The sequence below is a fragment of the Arachis hypogaea genome, chromosome 11 (assembly GCF_003086295.3).
Source record: "Arachis hypogaea cultivar Tifrunner chromosome 11, arahy.Tifrunner.gnm2.J5K5, whole genome shotgun sequence".
Lineage (NCBI taxonomy): Eukaryota > Viridiplantae > Streptophyta > Magnoliopsida > Fabales > Fabaceae > Arachis > Arachis hypogaea.
In genome coordinates, this window is record NC_092046.1 from 84,394,055 (window position 1) to 84,404,754 (window position 10,700).

Sequence of the window (10,700 nt, forward strand, 5' to 3'; positions counted from 1 at the left end):
ATTTAAGAGAGGTGATGGACTCATAGGACATTCATAGCTTTAAGACATAGACACTTAAACACTAATGATTATGTAATAAAGACACAAACATAAACATAAACATAAAGCATAGTAAACGAAAAACAGAAAAATAAGAACAAGGAGATTAAGGAACGGGTCCACCTTAGTGAGGGTCGCGTCTTCTTCCTCTTGAACAACCAATGGTGTTCTTGAGCTCCTCTATGTTTCTTCCTTGTCTTTGTTGCTCCTCCCTCATAGCTCTTTGATCTTCTCTAATCTCATAGAGGATGATGGAGTGCTCTTGGTGCTCCATCCTTAGTTGTCCCATGTTGGAACTTAATTCTCCTAGGGAGGTGTTGATTTGCTCCCAATAGTTTTGTGGAGGAAAGTGCATCCCCTGAGGCATCTCAGGGATTTCATGGTGAGGAATTTCCTCATGCTCTTGTTGAGGTCCATGATCTCTTGTTTGCTCCATCCTTTTCTTGGTGATGGGCTTGTCCTCATCAATGAAGATGTCTCCCTCTATGTCAATTCCAGCTGAATTGCAGAGGTGACAAATAAGGTGAGGAAAGGCTAACCTTGCCAAAGTGGAGGACTTGTCAGCTACCTTGTAAAGTTCTTGAGGTATAATCTCATGAACTTCCACTTCCTCCCCAATCATGATACTATGGATCATGATGGCCCGGTCTACAGTAACTTCAGACCGGTTGCTAGTAGGGATAATTGAGCGTTGAATAAACTCTAACCATCCTCTAGCTATAGGCTTAAGGTCCGGTCTTCTCAATTGAACCGGCTTGCCTCTTGAGTCAACTTTCCATTGAGCTCCTTCTACACATATGTCCATAAGGACTTGGTCCAACCTTTGATCAAAGTTGACCCTTCTAGTGTAGGGGTGTGCGTTTTCTTGCATCATTGGCAAGTTGAACGCCAGCCTTACATTTTCCGGACTGAAATCTAAGTATTTCTCCCGAACTATCGTAAGCCAGTTCTTTGGGTTTGGGTTCACACTTTGATCATGGTTCCTAGTGATCCATGCGTTTGCATATAACTCTTGAACTATTAAGATCCTGACTTGTTGAATAGGGTTGGTGAGAACTTCCCAACCTCTTCTTCGGATCTCATGTCGGATCTCTGGATACTCATTCTTTTTGAGCTTGAAAGGAACCTCAGGGATCACTTTCTTCTTGGACACAACTTCATAGAAGTGGTCTTGATGGACCTTTGAAATGAATCTCTCCATCTCCCATGACTCAGAGGTGGAAGCAATTGCCTTTCCTTTCCTCTTTCTTGAGGTTTCTCTGGCCTTAGGTGCCATTACTGGTTATGGAAAAACAAAAAAGAAATGCTTTTACCACACCAAACTTAAAATGTTTGCTCATCCTCGAGCAAAAAAAGAAAGAAAGAAGGAGAGGAAGAAGAAAAATGGAGGAGAGGGAGAGAGGTGTGTATTCGGCCAAGGGGAAGAAGAAAGGGTTGTGTTGTGTGAAAATGAAGAAGGAATGAGGGCTTTATATATGAGTGGGGGAAGGTTTAGGGTTCGGTCATGGGGTTGGATTTGGGTGGGAAATGAATTTGAATTCGTAGGTAGGTGGGGGGTTTTTGGGGAAGAGAGGATGGATTGAGTGGTGAAGAGGTGATGGGGAAGAGTGATTGAAGTGATTGGAGAAGGGTATTTGGGGAAGAGAGTTATGAAAAGGTGTGAAGAGGAGAGAAGAAGAGGTGGGGTAGGTGGGGATCCTGTGGGGTCTACAGATCCAATGGGGTCAAGGACTTAGCATCACTGCTCCAATTAGGCGTGCAAAACGCCCTTTGTATGCAATACTGGCATTTAACGCCAGACTACTGCCTTTTTTGGCGTTAAACGCCCAAATGTAGCCTGTTTCTGGCGTTTAACGCCAGGTTGATGCTTGTTTCTGGCATTAAACGCTAGCTTGGTGCTTGTTTCTGGCGTTTAAACGCCAGAATGCTCTTCCTCCAGAGTGTGCTGTTTTGAATGCTGTTTTTCATTCTGTTTTTGATTTTTCAGTAGTTTTTATGACTTCACATGATCATCAACCTAAAAAAACATAAAATAACAATGGAAAATAAATAAATATAATTAAATAACATTGGGTTGCCTCCCAACAAGCGCTTCTTTAATGTCAATAGCTTGACAGTGAGCTCTCATGGAGTCTCACAAATGTTCAGAGAATTGTTGGGACCTCTCAACACCAAACTTAGATTTTGAATGTGGGGGTTCAACACCAAACTTAGAGTTTGGTTGTGGCCTCCCAATACCAAACTTAGAGTTTGACTGTGGGGGCTTTGGTTGACTCTGTAGTGAGAGAAGCTTTTCATGCTTTCTCTCGAATGTTACATAAGGAGATCCTTGAGTTTTAAACACAAGGTTGTCCTTATTCAGTTGAAGGACCAACTCTGCTCTGTCCACATCAATCACAGCTTTTCCTGTGGCTAGGAAAGGTCTTCCAAAGATGATGGATTCATCCTCATCCTTCCCAGTGTCTAGGATTATGAAATCAGTAGGGATGTATAGGCCTTCAACCTTTACTAACACGTCCTCTACTAGTCCATAAGCCTGTTTTCTTGAGTTGTCTGCCATCTCTAATGAGATTCTAGCCGCTTGCACCTCAAAGATCCCAAGTGTCTCCATTACAGAGAGTGGCATAAGGTTAATGCCTGACCCCAGGTCACGCAGAGCCTTCTCAAAGGTCATGGTGCCTATGGTACAGGGTATTAAGAATTTACCAGGATCCTGTTTCTTTTGAGGTAATTTCTGCCTATCCAATGCATTCATTTCATTGGTGAGCAAGGGAGGTTCATCTTCCTAAGTCTAATTACCAAATAAATTGGCATTCAGCTTCATGATTGCACCAAGGTACTTAGCAACTTGCTCTTCAGTAATGTCTTCATCCTCTTCAGAGGAAGAATACTCATCAGAGCTCATGAAGGGCAGAAGCAAGTTGAATGGAATCTCTATGGTCTCTGTATGAGCCTCAGATTCCTTTGGTTCCTCAAAGGGAAACTCCTTATTGGTCAGTGAACGTCCCAGGAGGTCTTCCTCACTAGGATTTACGTCCCCCTCCTCCTCTCTGGGTTCGGCCACACCAAGTAAGGTTATGGCCTTGCACTCTCTTTTTGGATTCTCTTCTGTATTGCTTGGGAGAGTACTAGGAGGAGTTTCAGTGACCCTTTTACTCAGCTGGCCCACTTGTGCCTCCAAATTTCTAATGGAGGACCTTGTTTCATTCATAAAACTTAGAGTGGCCTTAGATAGATCAGAGACTATATTTGCTAAGCTAGATGGATTCTGCTCAGAGTTCTCTGTCTGTTGCTGAGAGGATGATGGAAAAGGCTTGTTATTGCTAAACGTGTTTCTTCCACCATTATTAAAGCCTTATTGAGGCTTTTGTTGATCCTTCCATGAGAAATTTTGATGATTTCTCCATGAGGGATTATAGGTGTTTCCATAGGGTTCACCCATGTAATTCACCTCTACTATTGCAGGGTTCTCAGGATCATAAGCTTCTTCTTCAGAAGATGCCTCTTTAGTACTGTTGGATGCAGCTTGCAATCCATTCAGACTCTGAGAAATCATATTGACTTGCTGAGTCAATATTTTGTTCTGAGCCAATATGGCATTCAGAGCATCAATTTGTAGAACTCCCTTCCTCTGAGACATCCCATTACTCACAGGATTCCTTTCAGAAGTGTACATGAACTGGTTATTTGCAACCATGTCAATGAGTTCCTGAGCTTCTGCAGGCATTTTTTTTAGGTGAATGGATCACCTGCAGAATGGTCCAATGACATCTTAGCTAATTCAGACAGACCATCATAGAATATATCCAGGATGGTCCATTCTGAAAGCATGTCAGAGGGACACTTTTTGGTCAGTTGCTTGTATCTCTCCCAAGCTTCATAGAGGGATTCACCTTCTTTCTGTCTGAAGGTTTGAACATCCACTCTAAGCTTACTCAGCTTTTGAGGAGGAAAGAACTTGGCTAAGAAAGCCGTGACCAGCTTATCCCAAGAGTTTAGGCTATCTTTAGATTGAGAGTCTAACCATATTCTAACTCTGTCTCTTACAGCAAACGGGAAAAGCATAAGCTTGTAGACCTCGGGATCAACCCCATTGGTCTTAACAGTATCACAGATCTGCAAGAATTTAGTTAAGAACTGAAAAGGATCTTCTGATGGAAATCCATGAAACTTGCAATTCTGTTGCATCAGAGAAACTAATTGAGGTTTTAGCTGAAAATTGTTTGCTCCAATGGCAGGGATTGAGATGCTTCTTCCATGTAAGTTGGAATTTGGAGCAGTAAAGTCACCAAGCATCTTTCTTGCACCTCCACCATTATTATTGGTTTCGGCCATGTCTCCTTCTTTTTCGAAAAATTCTGTCAGATTTCTCCAGAGAGTTGTGCTTTAGCTTCCCTTAGCTTCCTCTTCAGAGTCCTTTCAGGTTCAGGATCAACTTCAACAAGAATGTTCTTATCCTTGTTCCTGCTCATGTGAAAAAGAAGAGAACAGAAAAGAAGAGGAATCCTCTATGTCACAGTATAGAGATTCCTTTATGTGAGTAGAAAAAGAAAAGAATAGAAGAAGAAAAATTCGAACACAGAGAAGAAGAGTGGGTTCGAATTTTTGAGTAGAAGAGAAGTGTTAGTAGATAAATAAATAATTAGAAGGAGATGAGAGAGGGAAGAATTCGAAAATTAATTAAAATAAAATAAAAATATTTTTGTTTTTAATTTAATATTAAAGTTAGAATTCAAAAATTTTAAAAAAGAAAAATTAAATTAAATTAAATTAAATTAAAATTTAAAACAATTAGTTAATTAAAAAAAAATTTTGAAAAAGAGGAAGGTGATTTTCGAAAATTAGAGAGAGAATTAGTTAGATAGTTTTGAAAAAGATATGATTGAAATAGTAAACTTTTAAAATCAAACAAAAAGTTAAGTGGTTAATTGAAAAAGATTTGAAAATCAAATTTTGAAAAGATAAGAAGTTAGAAAAAAGATTTTTGAAATTAAGTTTTGAAAAAGATATGATTGAAAGATATGATTGAAAATTTAATTTGAAAAAGATTTTTTAAAAAAAAAATTAAAAAGATTTGATTTTTGAAAATTAAAGTTGATTACTTGACTAACAAGAAACTAAAAGATAAGATTTTAAAATTTAAAGATTGAACATTTCTTAATAGGCAAGTAACAAACTTTAATATTTTTGAATTTAAATGCTGGTAATCAATTCGAAAATATGAAACAAAAATAAGAAAAAGATTTTGAAAATCAATTTGAAGTTTTCGAAAATATGAAAGAAAAAATGAAAAAGATTTGATTTTTAAAGAAAAGATTTGAAAAAGATAGAATTTTTAAATAGAAAATTTGACTTGACTCATAAGAAACAACTAAATTTTAAAAGGTTTTGAAAAAGTCAACTCAAATTTTTGAAAATTATGAGTGAAAAAGGGAAAGATATTTTTTTATTTTTGAATTTTAATGATGAGAGAGAAAAACATCAAAAAGACTCAATGCATGAAAATTTTGGATCAAAACAAATGATGCATGCAAGAACACTATGAATGTCAAGATGAACACCAAGAACTTATTTTTGAAAATTTTTTAAGAAAAGAAAACATGCAAGACACCAAACTTAGAAATTTTTAATTTTTTAGACACTATGAATGCAAGAATGCATATGAAAAACAAAATGCAACACACAACAAGAAAATGTGAAGATCAAATAAGGGGATTCGTCAAGAACAACTTGAAGATCATGAAGAATGCAATGCATGAATTTTCGAAAAATGCAAGAAAGAGATAAACATGCAATTGACACAAAACTTATTACTTGACACTAAACTCAAATAAGAAACACAAAATTAATTTTTTTGATTTTATGATTTTATAATGTTTTTTGGATTTTTTCGAAAATTATTTTGGAAAAAACGAAAAAGAAGAAAAAAATTTTCTTTTTTGTACTTTTCGAAAAAAAGAAATAAAAAGCTTAAAATTAAAATAAAATTACCTAATCTGAGCAACAAGATGAATCGTCAGTTGTCCAAACTCGAGCAATCCACGGCAATGGCGCCAAAAACTTAGTGCACAAAATCGTGATCGTTCATTCCTTGGTAACGGCGCTAAAAACTTCATGCGCACGTTCATAATTTTAGTTCTTTGTCACAACTTCGCACAACTAACCAGCAAGTGCACTAGGTCGTCCAAGTAATAAACCTTACGTGAGTAACGGTCGATCCCACGGAGATTGTCGGCTTGAAGCAAGCTATGGTCACCTTGTAAATCTCAGTCAGGCGGATTTAAATGGTTATGGTGAATTGATAATTAAAATATAATTAAAATATAAAATAGGATAGAGATACTTATGCAATTCATTGGTGAGATTTTCAGATAAGCGTATAGAGATGCTTTTGTTCCTTCTGAACCTCTGCTTTCCTGCTGTCTTCATCCAATCATTCCTACTCCTTTCCATGGCGAGCTGTATGTTGGGCATCACCGTTGTCAATGGCTACATCCCGTCCTCTTAGTGAAAATGGTCCAAAATGCGCTGTCACCGCACGGCTAATCATCTGTCGGTTCTCGATCATACTGGAATAGGATTCAGTAATCCTTTTGCGTCTGTCACTACGCCCAGCACTCGCGAGTTTGAAGCTCGTCACAGCCATCCTTTCCCAGATCCTACTCGGAATACCACAGACAAGGTTTAGACTTTCCGGATCTCAAGAATGGCTGCCAATAATTCTAGCCTATACCACGAAGACTCTGATCTCACGATCAGGAGGCTAAGAGATACACATTCAAGCTTGTTTGCATGTAGAACGGAAGTGGTTGTCAGGCATGCGTTCATAGGTGAGAATGGTGATGAGCGTCACATAATCATCACATTCATCATGTTCTTGTGTGCGAATGAATATCTTAGAGAAAAAATAGGCTTGAGTTGAATAGAAAAACAATAGTACTTTGCACTAATTCATGAGGAATAGCAGAGCTCCACACCTTAATCTATGGTGTGTAGAAACTCTACCGTTGAAAATACATAAGTGATAATAGTCTAAGCATGGCCGAATGGCCAGCCTCCAAGGTCTAGGGACTAAATGTCCAAAGATGTCCAAAGATGTCTAATACAATAGTAAAAGGTCCTATTTATACTAAACTAGTTACTAGGGTTTACAGAGATAAGTAAATGATGTAGAAATCCACTTTCGGGGCCCACTTGGTATGTGCTTGGGCTGAGCATTGAGCTTTCATGTGTAGAGACTTTTTTTGGAGTTAAACGCCAGGTTGTAACCTGTTTCTGGCGTTTAACTCTGCTTTGCAACCTGTTTCTGGCGTTTAACTCCAGAATAGGGCAAGAAGCTGGCGTTGAACGCCAGTTTGCGTCGTCTAAACTCGGGCAAAGTATGGACTATTATATATTGCTGGAAATCCCTGGATGTCTATGTTCCAACGCAATTGAGAGCGCGCCATTTGGACTCCTGTAGCTCCAGAAAATCCACTTTGAGTACAGGGAGGTCAGAATCCAACAGCATCTGCGGTCCTTCTTCAGCCTCTGAATCAGATTTTTGCTCAAGTCCCTGAATTTCAGCCAGAAAGTACCTGAAATCACAGAAAAATAGACAAACTCATAGTAAAGTCCAGAAATGTGATTTTTAATTAAAAACTAATAAAAATATACTAAAAACTAACTAAATCATACTAAAAACTATGTAAAAACAATGCTAAAAAGCGTATAAATTATCTGCTCATCAGCGCTACGCTTTATTTTCATGGGCCATGCTTTTTAAAGCGTGGCCTAAGGTCTAAAGCTTGCTCAAACTTCAAAAGTGTCCCAAAAATTCCTCTTTCCGTCATTTCTTCACCTACAAGCAACCAAACAACTAATCAAAGTCCCACCAAAATCACTAGATCTTTGCATCTTTTAATTAAACAATTAATTCTAGCATAAAACCTATGATTTTGTGCAAAATAAACGATGTTTGATTGATTCAAGATAATCATGAAAATCCACTCCAATTACTTACTTATGGTGCAAGAAAGTGCATAAAACCTAATGAAACTAATGAAAAAATGCTTGTAAAACTAGTATACGATGACTTGTCATCAATAACCTGCAAGAATCTCATTAGAGATGGCAGACAAGTAAATGAAAAAGGCTTATGGTCTGGTAGAGGATGTCTTAGTAAAGGTTGAAAACCTTTACACCCTTGTAGATTTTATAATCTTGGATACTGGGGAGGACAAGGATGAATCCATCATCCTTGGAAGACCTTTCCTGGCCACTGCCAATGCCATCATTGATGTAGCAAAGGGAGATCTGATTCTACAGTTATGGGAGGACCACATCTTGTTCAAGATGCCTAACCCTAAATCTCCCTCTGACAAAAGAGAAACAGTTGTGCAACACCTAGTGTTCCAACCCTCTCTCTCAGTGAAAGCTATACAGAGCCCCTATACACCAGTTCTAAGTTTGGTGTTGGGCAGCCATCATCAAGCAATGAGAATAAAGGTACTAAGAAAAAAGTACCTAAAGGTTGGAGGGACAAAAAAATCCTCACTAAAGGCTTCTCACCTGGCATGAGAGTTGTCTTCACAGACAACCCAGTCATTCCACACACAGTGAACAAGATCCTACTCTAGAGCATGTGGAGCTCATCCATGATAGCACAGGTAAGAAGTTCCCTGTAAGGGGAAAAATTCTGAGCCCCTATCCATCTTCGTAAGGAGCTAAACGTCAAGCTAGTGACGTTAAAGAAGCTCTTGTTGGGAGGCAACCCATCAATAATTAATGTTTTCTTGTTTTTCTTTAAGTTTATTTAAGTTATATCAGTATTTTATATTTGTTTCTTAAAGTTTGTGATCATGTGCAGTAGTTAGAACAGAAACAGAAATAGTCAGAACTGGAAATAGAACACCCTGGAGCAGGTACCTTACTGGCATTAAACGCCAGACAAGGAGGCTATAGTAGGCATTCAACGCTACACAGGGTACTTCTAATGGGTGTTCAACGCCCAAGTAAAGCAGCATTGCTGGCATTGAACGCTAGCCAAGAGGTAGAAACCTAGCGTTGAACGCCAGGAAGGAGGTCTCCAATGGGCGTTCAACGCCCTATGAGGAGTAGGAAGCTGGCGTTGAATGCCAACTAGGAGCAAACGCCCACAAGGGGGCAGGAAATTCGACTTCCCTATCTTCTCCGGATCGGTGGGTCCCAGAGAGTCTCCACCTACCCCACCTTCTTCTCTCTTACTTTTACTCTTCCCCACACACTCTTCCCCATAAACCATAACCCAATCACATCCATATCTCTTCCCAATACCATCATAACTCCCACCCAATTCCCACCCATTCATTCGAACCCTACCCTATCCCATCCCTATATATACCCCTTCTTCCTACCATTCATACACACACCTTACACACTAAAACCACCACTTAGCCGAAACACTCTATCCCTCTATCTCCTCTATTCCCTTCTTCTTTTCCTCTTTTATTCCCTTTTGTTCATATTTTGCTTGAGGACGAATAAAGCTTTTAAGTTTGGTATTGGAAAAGCCTTGCTTTTTGGTTTCTATTCACACTTATGGCACCCAAAGTAGGAGAATTCTCTAGAAAGAGGAAAGAGAAAGCTGTTGCTTCCACCTCCGACCTTGGGAGATGGAGAGATTCATCACCAAAGCTTATCAAAACCACTTCTATAAAGTAGTGGCAAAGAAAAGGGTGATTTTTGAAGTCCCCTTTAGGCTAAAAAAGAATGAGTACCCGGAGATCCGATGAGAAATCCAGAGGAAAGGTTGGGAAGTTCTAACCAATCATATCCTGGAAGTTGGAATCTTGATAGTGCAAGAGTTCTATGCTAATGCATAGGTCATTAAAAATCATGACACTAGTGTGAATCCACATCCCTAAAATTGGAGCACCATGGTCCGAGGGCGACTCTTGGATTTTAGCCTAGAAAGTGTAAGGTTGGCGCTCCATTTGCCAACAATGCAAGGAGACCCACACCCTTACACTAGGAGAGCCAATTTTGATCAGAGGCTGGACCAAGTGCTTTCGGACATTTTTGTGAAAGGAGCTCAGTGGAAGAGGGATGCTCAAGGCAAGCCTATCCAACTAAGAAGGCTTGACCTCAAGCCTGTAGCTAGAGGGTGGTTGGAATTCATCAAACGCTCTACCATTCCTACTAGCAATCGGTCAGAAGTGACCATTGACAGATCCATTATGATTCATTGCATCATGATTGGAAGTGAGGTGGTGGTACACGAGATAATATCTCAAGAGTTGTACAAGAAAGCTGAAAAGCCTTCCACCTTATCAAGGCTGGCATTCCCCCATCTTATCTGTCATCTATGCAATTCAGCTGGGATTGTCATAGAAGGAGATATCCCATTAAGGAGGACAAGCCCATCACTAAAAGAAGGATGGAGCAAACAAGAGAGCCTACACATGCACCTCAACAAAAGCGTGTGGAGCTTCCTCAACAAGAAATCCCTGAGATGCCTCAAGGGATAAGTTTTCCTCCCTAAGGCTACTGGGACCAATTGCACACTTCTCTAGGAGATTTAAGCTCCAACATGGATCAGCTGAGGATGGGACATCAAGAGCATTCCACCATCCTCTATGAAATAAGAGAAGATCAAAGAGCTATGAGGGAAGAACAACAGAGACAGGGGTGTGACATAGAAA

General features: G+C 39.4%; 1 non-coding gene across 1 annotated transcript; it reads left to right on the forward strand.

Moving 5' to 3' along the window:
- The first annotated feature begins 3,864 nt into the window (after positions 1 to 3,864).
- Positions 3,865 to 3,972, forward strand: LOC112725165 (small nucleolar RNA R71). The gene has a single exon (XR_003164289.1). It is a non-coding gene; the product is annotated as a small nucleolar RNA R71 (small nucleolar RNA).
- Positions 3,973 to 10,700: the final 6,728 nt, after the last annotated feature.